General features: G+C 40.3%; 1 long non-coding RNA gene across 3 annotated transcripts in view; it reads left to right on the plus strand.

Annotated features, from left to right (window-relative positions):
- The window catches only part of LOC308191759, a 50,704-nt gene extending 31,370 nt beyond the window's left edge, over positions 1-19,334 (plus strand). Inside the window, exons 11-15 of one of the 3 annotated variants that reach the window (XR_013948257.1) lie at positions 1,768-6,676; positions 6,969-7,070; positions 7,760-12,995; positions 16,262-16,822; positions 17,581-19,334. This is a non-coding gene — a long non-coding RNA (uncharacterized lncRNA). Of the gene's footprint in view, positions 1-1,767; positions 7,071-7,759; positions 12,996-16,261; positions 16,823-17,580 lie in introns of all 3 variants that reach the window. The other 2 variants (XR_013948259.1, XR_013948258.1) reach the window with 2 other exon arrangements.
- Positions 19,335-19,947: the final 613 nt, after the last annotated feature.

The following is a 19,947-nucleotide window of genomic DNA, read 5'->3' on the forward strand; positions in this document are numbered from 1 at the left end:
GTTACTGGCTCTGATTTCACATGCCATGGGAGTCTACACAATGTTTGAATCTCAGTGGCGTCCCATTAGCCATCACCATTTTGGCTTGCCTTAATTGTGCTCACCTTCAGGGACCGAATATAAAGTGATCATCAAATATTCTTCTGTCTCCAGTCAAGCTGACTAATGAGGGGCTCCTTGGCTGTCCATTTATTTTACAGTTAGTGCTGACCCCAAATGGCTCTTTCATTGCTGCATAGCTAGGCACAAAGTGCCTGCTTTTGGAAAGAGTCCAGTTTCCCTGAAATAATGATGGGCAGCAGAGATTTATCACTTACTACCTTTTTTTTTTCTCAGTAATCTTTTTCTTTCAATGGCTCTGTTAATGACTATCATCCTCTTATATGCCTTTTTTTTTTTTTTGCGTGTGTGTGAACTTGGATATGTTTTTTCCGTCTCGCAGCATTCTTACAATCATCTCATTAATAAGACTACTTATGGTTAATGTAAGGACAATTTTCAGGACGCAATATACTTTGTCTCCTAGGAGAACACAAATTCCTATACACACCTTTGTTACACAAGACTTTTGATGTTGGTGTATAGGAGCGTGTACAGCAGGAACGCGTGCTTCAAGTCACAGCAGTATGGTTTGGATGGCTGCAAAACTGCATGGGTAAAAAGCTGGTTGTATGGCTGGCTTGAAGGGTGATGTCTGTCAAGTTCAGCATCTTTACCAGCATTTGGAGGAGGTGACGGAGTGTCCCCTCTTGACAGATTTACAGACGCCACCAAACTGGGGTAAATGGCAAAGGCAAACATTTTTTTTAAGGAGAATTAAAGTGCAGAAGGACATCACTGAGATGCTTTTGAAACTCTGAAATACTCTGAATGAGAGAGACTCTGGCAAAGAGTTACAGTAACAGAGGGAGGTGTGTGTGTGTGTGTGTGTGTGTGTGTGCACATGCATGCACGTGTTTGTGTGCCTGTTTGTATACATATACATACATAGGAGAAAAATTGAGATGGAATCATCAACTCTACCCTTTTACTAGTGAGAAAGCTGGTGCACAAAACTACAGTGAAGCAACCAGTAATTTCAGCGCCCAATATGCTTACTGATGTAAAAAATCTCTGAAGTATTTGGTAGCACCTTAAAAAATAAAAGCGTCGTACCCAACCATGACCTTTGTGCTTTCACTGATGAGAATATAGCTGTCTTACAGGCACCACTGACCTCTGCTAATGGCTACTTTCTCTATGTGCTTCACTTGACAGGTTTTTTACATTGCCAGCCACTCAGGACTGTAAGGACCTCGGTGACTTTGCAGTCAGTCCTTGCTTTGGCTGTTCTGACCGGTTTTATGGCACCAGCCTTACCTACCCTGCTCTGCTGCTTGCAGATGAAGGTGCGTGTACTGACCATCACAGGTCCTGCTGCTGATCACCATGGTCCTCAGTGCCAACTCCTCTATGCTATTAAGAAGACTGTTTCCTTACTTTTAAACATGTTTTTTTGCATGTGGTTGGAAATCTGTAGTGCTTTCTCTCACATCTTACCACATGCGAAGACCTACTGCATATTTTAGATCAATTAAGGAGTGAACGCTCTGTTGTTTAGTGATCTGAGTTCTCTTTAATGTGTGTTACACAGCCGGAAGTAAATGAATGTTATTAAAATTGCTAGACTAGCACTAAAAAAATGAAAAGAAAGAGCGCGATCATAAGTCAGACCTTGTCCACCTGCATTGCTACGCAGTTTTTAATTATCACATGTATTCTCTGCAGGACTTCTACATCAGCAATACAGTATCACAAAATCACAGAATGGCTGAGGTTGAAAGGGACCTCTGGAGGTCATCTGGCCAAGCAAGGACACCCAGAGCAGGCTGCCCAGCACCACGTCCAGGTGTTTTTTGAAGATCTCCAAGGCGATCTTCCACAGCCTCCCTGAACAACCTGTGCCCGTGCTCTGTCACCCGCAGAGCACAGAAGTGCTGCCTGATGGTCAGAGGGAACCTCCTGTGTACCAGTTTGTGCCCATTGCTTCTTGTTCCATTGCTGCGCACCACTGAACAGAGCCTGGCTCTGCCCTCTTTGTACCCTCCCTCCAGGTATTTATACACATCAGTGAGATCCCTCTGAGCCTCCTCTTCTCCAGGCAGAACCATCCCAGCTCTCTCAGCCTTCCCTCACAGGAGAGGTGATCCAGTCCCTTCATCTTCTTGGTGGCCCCGCATTGGACTCTTTCCAGTATGTCCATGTCTCTCTCGTACTGGGTGGCCCAGAACTGAAGATAGTACTCCAGGTGCAGCCTCACCTTGCTTTTCCCTCTGTCAGTGAGTGATCCCCGTTCCGTATTACTGTAAAACATGAAAAACCTGCTCTAAAAACAAAACCATTAGTTTCCTTTTGAGATTTTCCGTGTTGCTTTTTATACTGTTTCGTGTCATTCAGTCATTTCCAAATGTCCAGGTGTTTTTTTAGTCACAAAATTCTTAGGAAGGTGGAGTGCTGTTTGCATGTTCCTGAATGAGAACTGAGGACCAGAGAGGAGAGAAGGGGCCTGGTGAAACAAGGGACCCAGGTAGGACTTTCTGAACACCTCCTGCAAGCCATATCAGCACAGCCCTCCACCTCTGAACAAACCACCAGGACTGGCTGAAGTGTTGTTCCTCCAACACCCAACTTATTTTAGACCTTTTCTTCAGCATGAAAACAAATCCCAGCCTTACTGGGGGAAGCCCAGCCCAGGTGGTTGGCGTGGCAGGAGAATGATTGCCTAGAGGCAGGGACGGACTGCAGCTGGACAGGATAATAGTGGACTGCTTTGTCTTGAGCTCACCCTTCCTTTTGGCTGCCCCTTCCCTGGCACTTCCCTACTAACAGTGGCCACCTCTCTTCTTTCCCCACAACTCTCCCTCTCTCACTGTTTGTTTAACAGTAGCATTTTCCTAAGGAATACATGCTTATGGATGTATATCATTCTCTTCCATTTTTCTCCATTCTGACTTTGTTTTCTCATTTTCTCTCCCTCCATGCAGTAGCACACACTGAGTTGAAGAATGATGCCCAGGTCCTTCGGCGTCATGTTTTCTGTCTCACTGGGCACATTTGCAAGTGGTTTGTAGCTATAAATGAGGCCACAAATTTCAGTGAGCTTAGCAGCTCTCTCTGTGACACCTCGTGCCCTGATTAATATTGTAATAACATAGTCCTTAAGCCACAAGTCATTGCATAATCTTTCTTTTGTAGCCTTACCCTGCTTTTGTCATGTGGTTCATGTAATCTCTTGGGAACTCTGTCACTCCCTTTACCATCATGGTCAAGAAACCTCCCAAATAAGTACCCTACCATTCCACTCACAAGATCAGCAGCTGTTTGGAAATATGTAGAATATTTGGAAAATATTTGCAGTTTTTAATGAAGCAGGGAATCAGAAGAAGGTACTGACTATACCATTTTACCTCTACAACCTTCTAACAAGTGGTCCATGAACCAAGGCTTGAGAACCTCTTTCACTTTTACACTTGTTACGAAGTTATCAGCTTTTTATTTGGAAAGACTCTTAATATGCTCCTGAAAGTGGCACAAATAATTATTCTTTTGAGTAATAATTAATGAAGAATTTCTCATAAGTGTTACAAAAACAGAGATTCCCTTGCTTAGCCTGACTCTTCTTGCAGTGCTCCATGCATTGGCTCTTCAAATCCACCAACATAGCAATACCCACATGGTGCTTATATATAACAGAGCAGATTTTCAAGTACTTTTCCAAGGCTGCGTGAGACCAACAGCTGTCACTGTGACGTTTAAGAACCCATCTAAAGGACTGAGGCTTCAGAAAAAGTTTAATCAGTTTAATTGCTCCTCTCATCTTAAAAGAGAAGGCAGAATAATGCTGCCAGAGCATTCTGTAATGGAGGCACTGAAATTGAGATTGAGTGGGGAAAGCTGCATTTGAGGAGCAGCTTCACCCCCATGCTGTGCTAAGTGTTTGCAGAATGAAGGGAAATATAAACTGTTGGGTTTGATGGGCTTGAAGCAATTGAGCTAATGTCTAAACAAAGTTATGTTGTTTTCTCCCCTCTCCACGTCTGTTCTTTTGCTTTAAGATCTTATCGTGTTGCCTTTTCCTTATTTATTGATGCCGTGTTTTCAACAAATCTGAATCCCTACACAAGACAAAAGGAAATAAAATAGACTACTATGGTACAGTAAACAGCTTGATAGGACAAGCTATCATAAGCTTACCTCTAGGGAAATAAAATAGGTAATATCTGGCCTGTTAAAGCCTCTCAGAAGGGCAGCTGCTTGCTTTTCAGTAGGAACTCGAAAGAGCATTTCAGACATCAAATGTGACGTTTTTAGTAGAGCTTGTACCGTTGAAGCTGTGCTCAACAGGCAGAGCAGCCAGGCTTGGTTCTTTCATTAATTTTGTTTATTTGCACTACTTGCTGAGCAGATGAGTTGGTCAGATCAAAGGTCCATGGCACTCAGTATCCTTCCTCATAACATTTCCAGAAGTACATCCACAGGGAGTGGAGAAAGCACATGATGATTATTTGCCAAAATATTCTTCTGGTCGTCAACAGTTTGCAGCTTGGGGACTTCCTGAGCCAGCAGTGATATCTAAGCTTTAAGTCATCCTCTAAGGCTTCTTTTCCATAAATGTATCCATCACACCCATGTAAGCCTTCAAAAATATTCTAGAAAGGAATTTTGCAGTAAAACTTTTTTTTTTTTTTTAACCTGCCACCTGCTACCTGCATTTGATATTTATTGGCTTTAATATTGGGAGAATCAGAGGATAACTGAACCCAGTTCACCACCTCCATTTTACTACTCATTTTGCACAGACCTGTATCAATCACCTTTTTTTTTCCAGGATGAAGAGGAACATGAAGCAGATCCAGTAGATAGATACAGGCCATTTTCTTTTCTGAGGATTAGTAACTTTGCCAAAATAGAAAATCTCAGTTAAGCAAATGGTGAGGTCACATCAAATCTGATAAACAGTTGAGACTGGGAGAAACAAAAAAAAAAAAAAGAAAGAAAGAAAAAAAAGAGGATAAATTGAGGAAATGCCAAAACATTTCATTTTAACATCTTCAGAATTAAGTATTATTAAGTATTGTGTATTGCTGAAATGCTCTGTTTTGACATTATCTATCTGAAACCTACAAAGTTTTGGATTTTTTAAATGGCATTTAAAAAGACCTTTTTTTTTCTAAACAAGAGCTCATGAAAAGTGGATAACAAGACCAAAAAAAAGACTGGAATTATAATAAAAAAGAATCAAATGAAACACTTCATTTAGGACTGAATAAAAGATTCCCACTTAGACCAAAGCTTTTCTTCCCATTTTATGTAGTAAAACCATTTGGACAGAAATGCTGTTATATTTTGTTTCAGACTAAATTATAGTTATGATTTTTCCATATAGCTTTGGAACAGAGAAGTTTGCCATATGCCCATCTCTATTTACAGGGCTCTCGGCGGCTTTCCTTTTTCCCCAATAACTCTGGTCCTCATTTTCAACTATCATTTTTTATATCTGATAATTTATGTGCGTGCAATGGAAGGTAAGTACATTCTGATTTGATATTACTAATGAAGAAAGACGTGGCAAGACTGAAGAATTTGGCTTCTATAACCTTACAAACCAAAGGTTAGCAAGAAAATTACTGTGTATAAGTACATCAGGACAGATGTGCGAGAGAAGGGAGCAATATTCACTGAGTGAAGATGATTTTAACTGGAAGACAAGCTTGACAAAAGAAAAAAAAACACATAATGTGAAATAATTTAGGTAGGAAAGTTTCTAACTATCTGAGAAGCAAATTTATGGAAACTAAGGGGAACAGAGAGAAGTATATTTAGGATGGAAGCTGACCAGTTTATGAAAGATTTATGATTTATGATATAGCAGCCCAAAAAGCTGTTATATAATATATAGCAGAATTATATTTATGTAATTATATATATAACTATATATATAATATATAAAAGCAGAATTTTGGAACTCTTTTGTGCCTTGTACCCATTTCACGGAGGTGTAAGGGTTCAATTCTCTCAGTGCTAAACATTTGCTACAAAGCGAGCCTCAGATGGGTCTAATGATCATAGCAGTACTGCCATGCAGCATGTCAGTAATGGTATGTGTGAGTATTTTGCTGAAATGTATCTTTATCTTGGACTGAATCCCAGATGAGTTGAATCCTGGGCAAGCATGAACCAGAAAAGCTGTTCTGGTCTACTTGCACACATTGGCTGATGTCTAGAGAAGATCTTCATGCAATTTTCAGTCCTTAAAACCATGTTTTCTTCTTCAGTAGTGGCAATATGTAATAAATAATAGTATCAAAAGTCTAAAAACCAGAATTATTATTATTATTTTTATTATTATCATTATATTTGCTAATTCACAGATGTGGGGTGAATGTAACTCTGTTGTGGCACACAGAAACCAGCCAGGCAGGTCTCCACGTGCTGCTAATGGTACAAACGAGCAGAGAAGTTGCTCTCTGCACTAACAAGGTGATGTAGCAGAAATCCATGTGCCCAGAGGGAGTCGAAGCAGAGGGAAACACTCCGTACTGCTGGTTCGAGCGCCCACGAACACATTGCTGCAAAGCGGCTCAGCTTCAAGGGAAGGCATCGCTGGAATGGGCCTATACTTGTGTTGTTTGCTCAGGTTGGTGAGAAATGCAGGCTGAATTCCTGCCAGACTGAGACCTGTGGGCTTGTCCAGCCACCCCTGGGCTGTTGGTGACCCTGGTCGTGGTCCCCAGCCCTGCTCTGGTGTGCGGGCTGGGTGCTGCGGGACATCTCCGCGTCGGGCAGGGCATCACCCTGCAGCTGCTCCTGGACTGATGCAGGATGGCCATCTCAATCTGTAGGTGGGTTTAGGTGTGTCCGTACGTACGCGCAAGGAACGACCTTGCCGACTTGAACTTCTCTATGATGATGACACCCTTTGCCCTTAGGTGCAGCGTTTCTGGCGAGCTGGATTCACCATCAGCCACAATGGACATCTGCTGACTGCGGGGGCTCCGTTCTTAGGACCGCTGTCCCACAGCTGAGGCTGGGTAAGGGTGGTGAGATCTGAGCCCTCGCGTTTGTGCTGATTTCCACTGGATGGCAGCAGAGCCCGCAGCACGGGGTCCGCTCCGGTGGGCATCCCACAGCTCTCCTCTATTACACACACTCGGAATTGTCTTAACTTTGATGAGACTACGGTTTTATGTTCATTATTGATGACGGAATGGAAGCAAGTTAGTGCTTGCAGCGATGAAATGGGTTTTAAGAAAAATACTCGATATCGCGTGAATGTATTTCAGGCTCAAGCACCAGAACCCTGCCTGTTTTCCAAACTGGGGGGCACAAATGTAGTGCCTTTTACAAGCGGTGAAATCTCCACCACTGACACTGTACATGAAACCAGATTTATTCTAGCTCAAGCCCATGTTCTTGAAAAAAAAATGGCTTGGGGAAATATTTTAGATTTCAGGTGAGTTTTGCCTGTTTTCAGTACAGATGACTTGCTTTGAATTCCTATGTGCTATTGTAAATAGAAAGTGGCCAAACGTTTATCACGTCTGAGACTGAACCAGTTTTCAGTGACGGCTTTACAGTTGTTTTCAGGCAAATATCCCCAGAAGAAATCGAAAGAGAAGAGTTTCAGAGAATAAACAGAGAAACACAGAAGGAATATTTTCTGCAAGATAATCACTGCTCTGTATGCAAGCCGATGCTTTAATTAGGTCTATGTTTGCAGGTGTTTCCTAAGAGACAAGTCAGCTTTTGGAAGAAAACTTTATCTGTTGTAAATCAGGGCAGGTCCACCAGCTGCTGTGACTTTTGCAGCCCCATCTCCCGCTCAGCGCCCGCAGGTCACCCAGCAGCCGTGGCTTGGCCAGAATTGACCTGGCACACTGCGAGAGCTGCAGTGGAAGCTGCCCTTCTGCCTTTGTTCCAAGGTTTTGTTAAGAGAAATAGTGTAAGTGTTTTCAAGTCTTGTCAGACACCCATCTGAAAATGGGACTTCAGCATTAGTGTCATCTTCTTGGAAATGTTTGCCCTTGCTAATTAGGTGCTCTCCATTTTCTTGCCAGGCTAAAGAACAGTTTTTAAAAAGACGGACCTATTCATCATTGTAAATATATCTATTTTGTAAACTGAAAGAAAAAGCCAAAATATCAGCTGCACTGGTCTCTGCTTGACACACTCTAATGGAAAGCAGGACGGAAACATCCTGGTGGACAAAATCAGCACTTCCCAGAGAGCCCACTGACTGCTTTCCCTTGCAAGCCAATTTTTGAAAATGTTTGCTGTTTGTGAAGTTAGATTCAATATGCCTCTCTATTATCTTGCATTTCTTCAAAAACACACAAACCATAGGAAATAAAGCCCAAATAAAAAGAACTTTCTTACAGAAATCAAGGAGGTAAATGGGTGGGCATATAACTCTTTGTCCAGTTATACCTCTGTTTGTAACAGGTCTTTGGTGTTTCACCTGTTGTAGGGGCCACAGAGGGAATTAACAGGAATAGCAGTGACATTCAGGACTGTGAGCTATGTGCTTTTAGTGTCTTCATTTGTATTTTTTAAATTATTTTTACTTTTTATTTTTTTTTATGTTCATTTGTGGTTTAGTAACTTCAGCACTCTAAAGGTACCTGTTGTGCTAGTCACCGGTAACTCTGAATTGCTTATTCACTCTGTTGAGACAGGGTTATGAATAGTGTCGTCTGTGTGAGAAAACCTGTCTGTGGTCTCTTGGACACACTGTTTTTTGACCTAAAAGTATTCTAGGACTGCAGCGCACGATGAATTTTTAAAATTCCATGAATCATGATTTATTTTAGTCTTTGGGGAATCTGGAAAATATGTTACAAGCCTTTGGCGTGACTATCACAGCCAAGAGTGTCTGAGTTTTAAACTTGCCTAGGGCTTCAGATTCTCTTAATTGAGGGCTTATTAAAGGGTTAATACATTATTAATTGTTACAAATATATTACAGCTGTAAATCAAGCACAGGCACATCAAAAATGTTTATATCCTGTAGTCGTGGACAAGCTGTTCACCTTCTGGGGTCACAAAATCCCCTCCATTTTGGCTGAAATAACCATTTATTGGGAAATTTATTACACACGTAGTAACTTTTACAGCCACGCTTTGCAGGCAACTTTGATCCAGGTTTAGCTTTTAAAGCCTGAACTTTCTTGGTAGCAGCTGCTGTGAAACTTTGCATGAGGAAGTATTAGTACAAGAAGTATTAACAAAATTAATGTGAGACTGCAGAAGGCTGTGCTCGTTGGGCAGCTGTGCTGGCTGTAGAGTAATGGGTTTTTCTAACAAACTATCCCCTGGAGCAGTGAGAGGCGATCACCTTTGAAGGAAAGCTGGTGGCACGTTCCAAAGGGTTATACCAGGAAAAGGCATGTTTTTCTCCTCTGCTCCACTGCCTGGCTTGATCTGTTGTATATAAATGGTTTTTTAATGCTGCTGGCTCTATTGAAGTGTTCCTCTCACATGAATATCTCTTGCTAATTGGTGAATACCATCCTATTGTTATAAGTTTAATTATGCGTTAAGGCATTTAAGAGTTTTTCCTGGGTATCATCTGATTGTTATTTAAATCAAAAGAATGATATATTAAAGCTTTCCTTTGTTATTTAGTACAGGGTGCTTTAAACATAATTATTTCTCCTTATATATTATTGCAGTCATTAATTTAATTAGACCCTTCTGTATCTTCATTCAGGCATTTATGTGATCTTTGATATTATTTATAGGGTAGCAGCAGTCAGTAGCATGGCTAGATTTTAGTTACTGTTACAAAGATTTGAAATTCTGGCATGAATTGGAAATGCAGAGGCATTCAGGTTAGATGCTGCTCTTCCAATGACTAAAGAAAATCTCATATATATATTTTAAATAAATACAATAAATCCCCAACATTTTCCACATTAAACACTCAGGTCTCTTGAACCTTGATTTTTTTTATGGTTTTCATATTTGTGTATATATATATGTGTATATATGTGTATATATATATATATAGTTCCTAAATTCAGCAGAGGAATTTAAATTCAGCTCAGGAACTGGGAAAGGCTGCCCTGGATCTCTGGGTCCAGGTTCTCATAGCACGGGAAGCCATCAGGCATCATCCCTTTTGTAACTGGCAAAACTGAAGAATAGTTTTCCTTTCCTTCCATTATTAATCCTATCTGTGGTTGTTACAGCCTCCGACATTCTTTCAATCAGAAGACTAAAACTTATTCACAACCAGTTACAGCTACACATTCTTCACCTTAAATATTTCTCCTGCTCTGCAGTTTAACTTCTAAGCCAGCCCTGTCTTATCTCGTCGTGTTAATTAAGCAAGCCGAGGGCAAAACAAGTTCTCCGTCCCTCTGAGTGAAATGAACAGGAATAAGGAGTCTTGAGGTGCTCTTTGGAGGGTAAGCAGAGCGGCTTTTACCACTCTTCGCAGCCACTCCACAAAGCGAGATGTGCCCTGATGCTTACTGCACCACCTACCATTTGTATAGCTCAGCACAACAATTCTTATCCACCCCTAGTATTTTGTGGGGCTTCACCACTTAATGAGGAAGGGCTTAAAGGAAGTGGTCTTGGGGAGCTGGAAGGAGAAGATGGTGTATGAAAATGTGGCAATCTCGAACTAGCAGTCAGACAATTCAGCTTTATTGCTACGGCAACTCAAGAATAAAAGGGGAAGAGACTCTCTACCTCCTCAGTTGCTCGATAAGACCTGTAAATGGGTGATAAATAGAGCAATTCAAACACCACTGCCTAACGCAGACTGAAATCCAGACTGTATATCCCTGCTGTCTCAGGGAACAAGCAATGAAATGGGACAAGGCAAGCTGAGAGTAGCTCTGAGTAACGGCAATAGTTCTTATCCAGGGCTCTGTCAGGCTGTTTTCTCATACATGGGCAGAATCTGGGCTTCACTGTCTCACAAAATTACATACTTCATGGCTTTCAAAACATTACATATGACATTCAGCTTTTCAGAGTCATTCAGCAAGGCAAGCCCTGTATTTTTTAAGTCTTTCTTCACCAAGTAAGCAATTTTCTTGTCAGATGGGAGTCTTCTTCATACACACACACTTAGAAATCTCCTGCTGGGGAGTTATTTTCTGGAAAGAATTCTTCTTCTGTTTTCAGGAATAGCCTAAGTAGCCTAAACGCTTACTTTATGACTTACTGTTTTGTGGGAAGTATTCCAGCTTATAGGGCTGAAAAGGTTCTGAGGTGGCTTTACAATGAATGACTGAGATATGAGAAACACCTAAGTTACAGGTAGGAAGTTTTTGAAACTAAATTTCTTTTATTTGACAGCTATAGTGGTTTTATGCCCAAAGCCAGTATTTAATAATTTCTTGGTAGGTTGAATATCGAAGCTACAATTAAACACAGTATAGACTATTTTCTGCTGATGGAAAGTCCTTTCAGAGTGACATATCTTTATATTATTCTAGCCAGAGAAACAGAAATACTGCAAAGAATCTCAGTATCAGCCTCATTTCTTACGGAAATACTCAGCTGGATTCCTTCAGCTCAGGGTGCTCTCTCTCTCCTCAGGCACACTTCTATTGATCTTTTAAATGAAGCAGACAAACACTTATTTGTTCAACTTTTAAAAACAGACCATGTTAGAAGTTATAATAGTTTGGATACTATTTTCTTTCTTCCCTTCCCCTCTTTTGGCAATAGAATGAAACTTTACAAGTTCTCGGTTTTCTTTTTTGCACTTTTTAACTTCAAAGAAAATAGATGAAAAAAAAAAACAACACAACGACACAGCTTGGCAAAAGGGAAACAAATCTCTTCCAAGTACAGAGATTATAAAGTTACATAAAGGAAAAAAGAGAAAGAAAAACATTAAGAAATCCTGGGCAGCTTTATTTCACTGGATCTTTTGGCCAGAAAAACAAAAATCTTGTCTTTCCCCACCTTCCCATGAGTTAAAAATGCTGGAAAAGAGAATAAGGGGAAAAAAAAAAAAAGAAAATGCAGATAAATTTAAAAAATACTTGTTCAGAAACTAAATATCATAAATGAATATTACCACGAATAGCTAGATCTCACTTATGTCATTGGAAGTCAGAAGGTGCTTAACTGAAGTCCTTTACACCGTCACAAACTTTTTGTAGCACAGTTAAACCTGAGATCAGAGATCTTTCAGAGATGCGTGTCCAGTCTTCATTGTCTGGATTTTCTGTTAGGACCTAGGCTTTGTCTGCTAGATGTAAAAGATGAAAGTCTCAGTGTGTATCTCAGTCTTTTTTTCTACCTGTTGCAACTTCCCAATTTTTGTTTTGTGCAGGAGTGATACATAAGGATACATAAGGGGTCTTCCAATCGACACACAACAAACAGGACTCAGAAGGAATCTCTGTCCTACTTTTAGTGAGAAAACAGGAATCCAGGGCTTCCAATGGTCTCAGACTTTCAAAACTGTGATATCCTTCTGACCTTCAGCTGCACTCATGAAGAGCAGGAGAGCCAGAGGATAAGATCCTTTACTACTAGGTTAAAAAAGCTACACATGTCAAGAGATGCCCTGAGAAAATTATTCTCAGGCAATTCTAATTACCTACATTTTTAGATCATTATTAGCTTTTAAATCTTAATTGGTGCCTGATGTGTCCATCATGTTGCCTGTAATATCATCATGATGACAATTTAAAAGTAACATAATGGGGCATAAAAGCCTAAAATTAGAGAATACTTAATGGTACTTACTGTATTGATCTAAAAATAAGAAATCACAAGGAAGAAATAGTACTAGATGGGCTAGTTCATAAAAGACCTGTACTATCCACCATGGATATGTCTAGCAAATTGCTGTACTTCTACAAATGGATGAAAGCAGCAGCTGGTGTACATTAGGAGAGGTCCGGTTACTTCAGGGGAATGAATGGAGCTTTCCAATGGCACAGAATCTGACCCTGGAAACTTCACGAAAAACAAAATGAGAGGTGATTGCTACTTGGCTTTATTCATAAATGATACATTAAATCAGTAAAAGTAAAGGGTGCTACTCTAAATGTTTTATTTATGTTATGTAGTGCTACTTTTGATCTTAGAGCCCTCTCTCCAAATATAACCAAAACAATCCTCTTTGCTCTTGAGAGCTTTACCATCTGAACAAGGCATATGTTTGAAAATAAAAGCAGTTGAACAGTGCAGAACTCCAAAACTGAAGCTGCAACCTTAACTTGGCAGTTTTATCATGCTTTATGATTCAATTGTTGTAGATCTTGCTCCTGCGGGTTTTTTTCCAAGTGCTAACTAGAGAGTACACATCAAAGATGTCCTCAGGCTGTGAATAAAGCTGAAGTCTTGAAACCTAAATCTCGATGCCATCCAGACTGAGTGGTGATGTCACATCTACATGATTAGATGAGTGTGGGCCTTGACCTTGGGCCAAGTCCACACAGCTTGAGGCAAGCTCTCCATCTGCATCCACACTGCCGTGCACTTGGGCACAGTCTCCTCTGGATGCCATTTGGTGCCCCTCCAGCCCTGCTAAGAGGTTGATTTTCCACGTATACAGACGCCTTTTTCGGTGTCTGTAATGTCGTAAGAGCTGTTTCTGAGCCCACTGGTGTGTGGTTTTTACTCTTGGGAAGGCAGTTGGGAGGTGTGTGGTCTTTCTGCAGTAGTGCTGGGCAAAGGCAGAACTGGTGTAGTCTCACCCATGCTGTGCTTTGGGAGCTGCCCTGGAGGTGAGCTCTTCCCAGGTTAGACTCGAGTCTTGCATTGGAGAGAGCTAGCTGAGATTTTTCTGAATGTTTTTGGCAGCCCAGAACTAGCTCCATAATCAGAGACACAACACTTAAATCTTCGAGCTGCAAGAAAGGCATGAAAATAAGCAGAAAGTTTCAAAAAACCTCTGCACTTGAGATGCACCCAAAAATACCTGAACATATATTTTGAGCCTAAAGGGAAGTTATTTTGAAAGTCTGGTCTTGTGTGCTAGATAATATGCAAGGTTTGTGTGCTGGTCTTGTGTACTAGATAATACACAAAACAAAAACTGTTTGGGTATTCACACTTAGAGTGACCACTATGACATTAAAATATATATTTTGTGGAAACTCCAAGCCTCCAGTACTCAGACCATCTTACTATCTATTGACTTGCTCTGCCTTGTGTTATTCCAGGCACTGGTTACTGAAAACCAGAAAATTGTTATTGATCCTGGGAGAGTTATGTCCCATCATATTCTAATGGGAACTGATTTTAAAATTGCCATTAATTGCACTTACTAATTGGGTGACTTCAGTTAAAAGTGAAATTGATATTTCTAATTGTATTGGTTCCAGTCTTAAAATGAGGTTTATTAAACAGTTTTGTTAGGATAATAAATGAGGAGAAGAGAACTGCGATAATTAAAAAGACGGTCACTATGTATCAGATGAGTCTCATTATCATTCTTAGTGTGAACTTGACCACACATTTGCATCTGGAAATATTGCAGCTATCTTCATTGCATTTATCTTCTGATAATCAGCAAGATAACCGTTTTCCAGAACTAATATTGGAAGAGTTTTAACCAAAAAAAGAAATATTAAAACCAGATTATTTGCCAAGGTAATTAGGTGCTTGTGGCTGTCCACTCTGGGATGATACCCTGTGAATGCAGCAGCAGTAGACCCATCTAGCCAGGCCCAGTTGAAAAATAAACTATAACAAATTTGCCTTTGCTTTTTGTGCTGTGCAGAGTTTCACTGTTGCATATCCTACAGCAATTCCAGGTTCAAATGGGCTTAACATGCCAGAAACCTAAATCTCAAACCACATTCTTGGGTGCCTGAAAACAGAAGCAAATAACTATCAGGATCTTCAGCTGCTCTCAAATGCCTTATGCTTCTTTATTGCCATGATAGCTGCAAATAGCTAGAAAATATGTAGATGTATCTGTACTATATGGAATATATAGTGTAGTACAAAGTATACATTATGTAGTATATAGTATATGTAATGTAGATATACTATACAGTATATAGCGCATATATAGTATGTATTATATACACGCAAATATATACTATATATGTATATATAAAAATATAGCATCATAGAGTGGTTTGGGTTAGAAGAAACTTAAAGATAATCTAATTCCAATGCCCTGCCATGGGCAGGGACACCTTCCACTAGAACACTAGAACAGGTGGAAATATATATATATATATATATAAACTAAACTTATATAATCTATCTCTATATATAAAAATCTCACTATACATTGTATAAAAACTAAGGGAATAGTTGCTATGACAAGTAGCAATACACTTGCATTTGAGCATGGAAGATTGACACCGAAGTTAAAAAGAAGTATTTTGCTGGTGAGGATGATGAAGCACTGGGTGGGCTGGCAAATTGCCTTTACTCAAAGTCTATAAGAACGAGAAAGGTGAGCCCCAGGACCATCTTCCAACTGCATGAGGCTGTGTTACTATAAATGGATGCTTTTGAGTTTGATTTTATGATACTAAATTACATACAAATCATTTTCGATCAATTTACTGGAAAATATACTGCTAAAGTACAAGTGTATTGAAATAGAAATTTTGCCAAAAATGTTCACATAAGCAAAAAACAATCTTTAAAATAACCCAACAGTTTCTGACTCAAAGTTAAATTTGCTGTGCTGTGAGAATTTCTGAATGCTTGATAGGATCCATTTGTTAGTGTTTATTACTGAGGGAATGTCTTATTTATGCCCTTCATTTTTGTGGGTTGGTTTTCAACATCATACGGTGAATAATAACACAAATATTAGTTGCAATTGGAATATTAGGTATTTTTGTTTCTTTTTGGCATGTGTATAGCATGGTTAACCATAGGTAAGGCTGGATTATTCTTAGATTTATTAAGATAAATCCAATTTTTGTCTTTTTAACAAGTCTAAATCTGACCAGGATAGTCATATTGGTGCTTTTCCTCAGTGTAATCCTTTCTTCACTCAAGATGATCTCTTGCATCTCTTTCTATCATATTGCATACATTTTTTGGTATTATTTATTTGCTTACAGAAGTGTTTGTAAGCAAACAAACACACAGTGTTGCTGAAGAGGGTGGGACTGTGAGCCAGAAGGGGAAAGAAGGTGCTCTGGGAAGCAGTACAGCTGGGGAGGTTAAACAGCTCCTGCTGCCTACAGACACGAAATCTCACCCAGCTGACATTTTATAGCTGTGCTAAGCTGGCTAACATGGTTTCTGGCAATCGTCTATCGTGTAGGAGGCCACGTGCTAAAAAGGGCTGTGACGTTCAGAGGATCTGAACAAAACAACTGACGTCGATGTTCAGGCGAGCCAAGGGACTTCTGCTGATGGATGTTGGTTCTGCCGTGAGAAACTGAGCTCGCTTAGTGGATGGGCTGGGAACTGATTAGTTCTGGCTCTGCAAGACATCAGCAACCACTGCCTGCCGCTGACACAAAGAGCAGAAGGCATCACGCTGACCGTGGAGTGCCCGTTGGTACAGGCTGTACTCGTGTCACAGCGCCTGGGAAATGCCAGGTATCTCGGAGGGCTTTCCAGGCCCTCCCTTGCGGGCACGCTTCCACAAAACGTCCGCTGGCTTTTTGTTTGTGCCGTGATTTGTGGTAAGAACAATTTGCAGCCTCCCGAGTGCTAAATGGGAGCTCGCAGCGCTCTGGGGTGCTGCAGGCAGCCCCAGGTCAACCGGGGTGAAATGCACAGGACCACGTGGAGACTGGGCTCAGCCTTCCCGTACTTGACTCTGACACTGAGAGCCGTTATTATAGGCAAATTTCTGCCATTCATCTGCACTAGCCAGGTATTGGCTTTGGTCAATAAGACTATTTTTGTACAGCTTTTTCTTACAGAATAGATATCGGAATTCTTTACAGCCTGTTAGGCTATTATGAGATATATTTAGAAACGCAATTAGTGATCCTAATTCTCCATTCCCCTATCCCCAGAGGAACTCCATTGAAATTGTTTCGGGTTTAAGCCTGTGCAGCAAAATAATATGGCTTATCGTATGGGAGAAACATTTTGTGAAAATAAACAGAAATTTAAATATTTTCAGTGAAAACTGCATTCTTCTTGGGTACAGAGAGAGATGTGGAAGGTGTTGTAATAAATGCATTGTTTTCCATAAAGTAGGCAAGAGCAGAATAGAGTTAAGCTACATGAGTACTTGTTGCCCGTTCCACATGACTGAAAAATTATATTTTAAAAATACTTTCTGTCAAACTGGTCTTTCACCTAACTTCTAAGGAGTGTTTCAACTACTTGTAAAGTATAAGTAGTTTTCAAACGTAATGCTGAGTGCTGAGTAGCACAGCACACCGCAGCAGTGCTCTGTCATCAGTAATCTCTGACTTGTCCCCTCTGCCCTCTTTAACTCCAAATCGAGTCACAGTACAGAGGCAAAAGCCTAGGTTATCATGACCTATCTACTGCAGATCTGTTGGTGGACAACAAATTCTGTCATAAACCCAAGATTTATTTGTCCCATTTAATTTGGAATGACCGTTCCTGCTACTGAGAGTAGATTGGGAGAGTAAATTTCATTTTCTGTCTCCACAGAGTGTGTGAAAGATCCACCAGGGAAACATTTTTTTCCAAAGGGATTTTTCTGTGTCAGATTTACCACACTTACAGTTCCTGAAAAGATCTTTTGGAAACACAGAAGAGGTGGGATGAGCTCCATGAAGAAAGGCAGTACAGGAGCAACCTCTTCCCTCACAGAAGAGAGATGTTGGAGACATTTGTGGTGGCCTTACACTGGAGAGCTCAAGACGGAACCAGGGACTTCCACCTGTAAAAGTTCGGGAGCACTTGGGAAGGGGGGAGGGTTATAAGTGGTGGCATTTTGTCACTGATTTTTCATGTTTTGAATGGTGTTGCATTGCTGCAAGGTTGCCAGGTAGGAGTAATATAAAACATTACCTCTGGAAAGCCAGCTGGGATTTGTCACCTATTATGAATCCCATTACACAGCAGTGGCGTGTGAAAGACAAATATGCAAAAAGTCTAAAATTAGTTGATTAAAGTACCAAGTTAATATCCCAGTCATAAAGCTATGACTTGAGCTGGTCGGTATGGGCTGGAGTACGTGTTATGTAAATTGCAAATTAATTGAATGTGTGAGGGTTGGACAGTTCCTGTGGATCTTTCCTCAACATTATTTAACTTACCTCTGTGTTTGAAATTCAGCCACGTAATAGCTGGCTCTTGATTACAACAGCTAGCTGATTCTTACAGGACAGACTAAGCATGTCCACATGCAAACATACACGTATCTTACATATACAAAATCTCTCACAGGACATACTGCCTGCAAACACAAACTTTGAAGTTGGTAATTGATTAAAAGAACTGTTTTTAAACAACAGGGTTCTGTTTTTATTTTGTTTTGTTTTTAATGACTACTTAAATCCATCCCTCAGTTGCTTTTCCCAGTCATCTGAGGACAACTATTTTTAGTGAAGCTGAATCTGGATGTGAGGACATGAAAACTGTAGATTAATTGAAATCACATAAATAACTGAAAGTAATCATTAAATGACTTAACATCCTCTCCCAGTGTGAGGATGTGCATGCCAGGAAAGCATTTGATGGAAAACTATCTTTGCCACAGAGAGTGCTGTGCCTGCTGCAGCAAGCCCTGTCTGTCCAGGGTGGGCTAGGCTGGCCAGAGCACTGGGCAGGAGCAAAAGTCAACTGTAACGAATATATGTGACTCTGTAAGAGCGAAGCAAACTGAAGATGGAGCATAAGTTTTGAGATGTTATATATTTAAGAAGTTGAGGCCTTCTGTTGAAAATTACTAATTAGCCATTTTTCTAATTGATGTTCTGTTCCTGCAGGAAGGCAAGGATAAACAAAACTTTTGCTTAAAGATTAGAAGGGAGAAAGGTGCTGCATGAATGCAGAGGGATGAGATGAATTTGTATTTCTTGCTAGCCAAAAATACTAGATTAATAGTGCTGGCATTCCAAACATGAGCCACTCAGAAGTACTTTGCAGGCAGAATCTGAAGACAGGGAATAGTCTGTATAAATTCTTGCACTCTGCACCTGTGCATGTGGAAGGCACCCATAGAGATCCTGACATTACTGTGAGTATGTGAGAGAAAAATGTGCAAAGTTAATGGAATTCAGAGTGAGGAAGAATTCTTTCCAGTCTGCATGCTAAATACACCATCTTCACATTTACAGAGGAGATATTTTGATTTAAAAGTAGATTCTTCTACCTTTTCTTTTAAAAACAAATGTACAAACTCTTTTCCTTAATGAAATAATAGACATTTTTTCAGTACGCTAAGTATGAAATTAAAAAGATGTTATCTTACTGTGGGTAATGTTGCTTTCTCTACTTCTGCTGATTTCACTGATGTAAGAGATCAGTTCCTTTCATTGATTAATTTGATTTTAGGGATCAGATCCTTGGAAAAGCTGAGGATCCTCTTAGATAAATTTAACTAAAAATTCTTAGTTGTTGTGCAATGCTTCATGTCCTCACACATGGAGTAGGATTTCCTTCATAACTGAAGTTTGGTAAAGCCTCGTGGAGCAATCCTCCCGCGGGAATAGGGAAGAGAAGAAATCTAACCAGTTTATGACTGAAAATGATGACTTTGAGAATGGCATTAAATGATAAGTTTGTCCCATGATTGCAGGCAGCCCAAATGTCCTGCTGGATCCCCTAGTCCACTTAAACAAAAAAGTAAAAATCTAGAATCAGGAAAAAAAAAGGCATCTTCTATTGACTGGGGTAAGTTTTGTTATGGTTCAGCACCTGCATCCCGTTAGCACTTCAGAATAAACTTGCGTTTACACTGATGATACCATTGCAGTTACATTGGCTGGCTGACAAGGGAACTGGGCCCTCAGTGACTCAGTTTACTGCTGTCACCAAATGTTATCGCGGAGCAATACTGTTAGCAGCTGT

This window comes from Anser brachyrhynchus, assembly GCF_964034855.1.
Source record: "Anser brachyrhynchus genome assembly, chromosome: 1".
NCBI lineage: Eukaryota > Metazoa > Chordata > Aves > Anseriformes > Anatidae > Anser > Anser brachyrhynchus.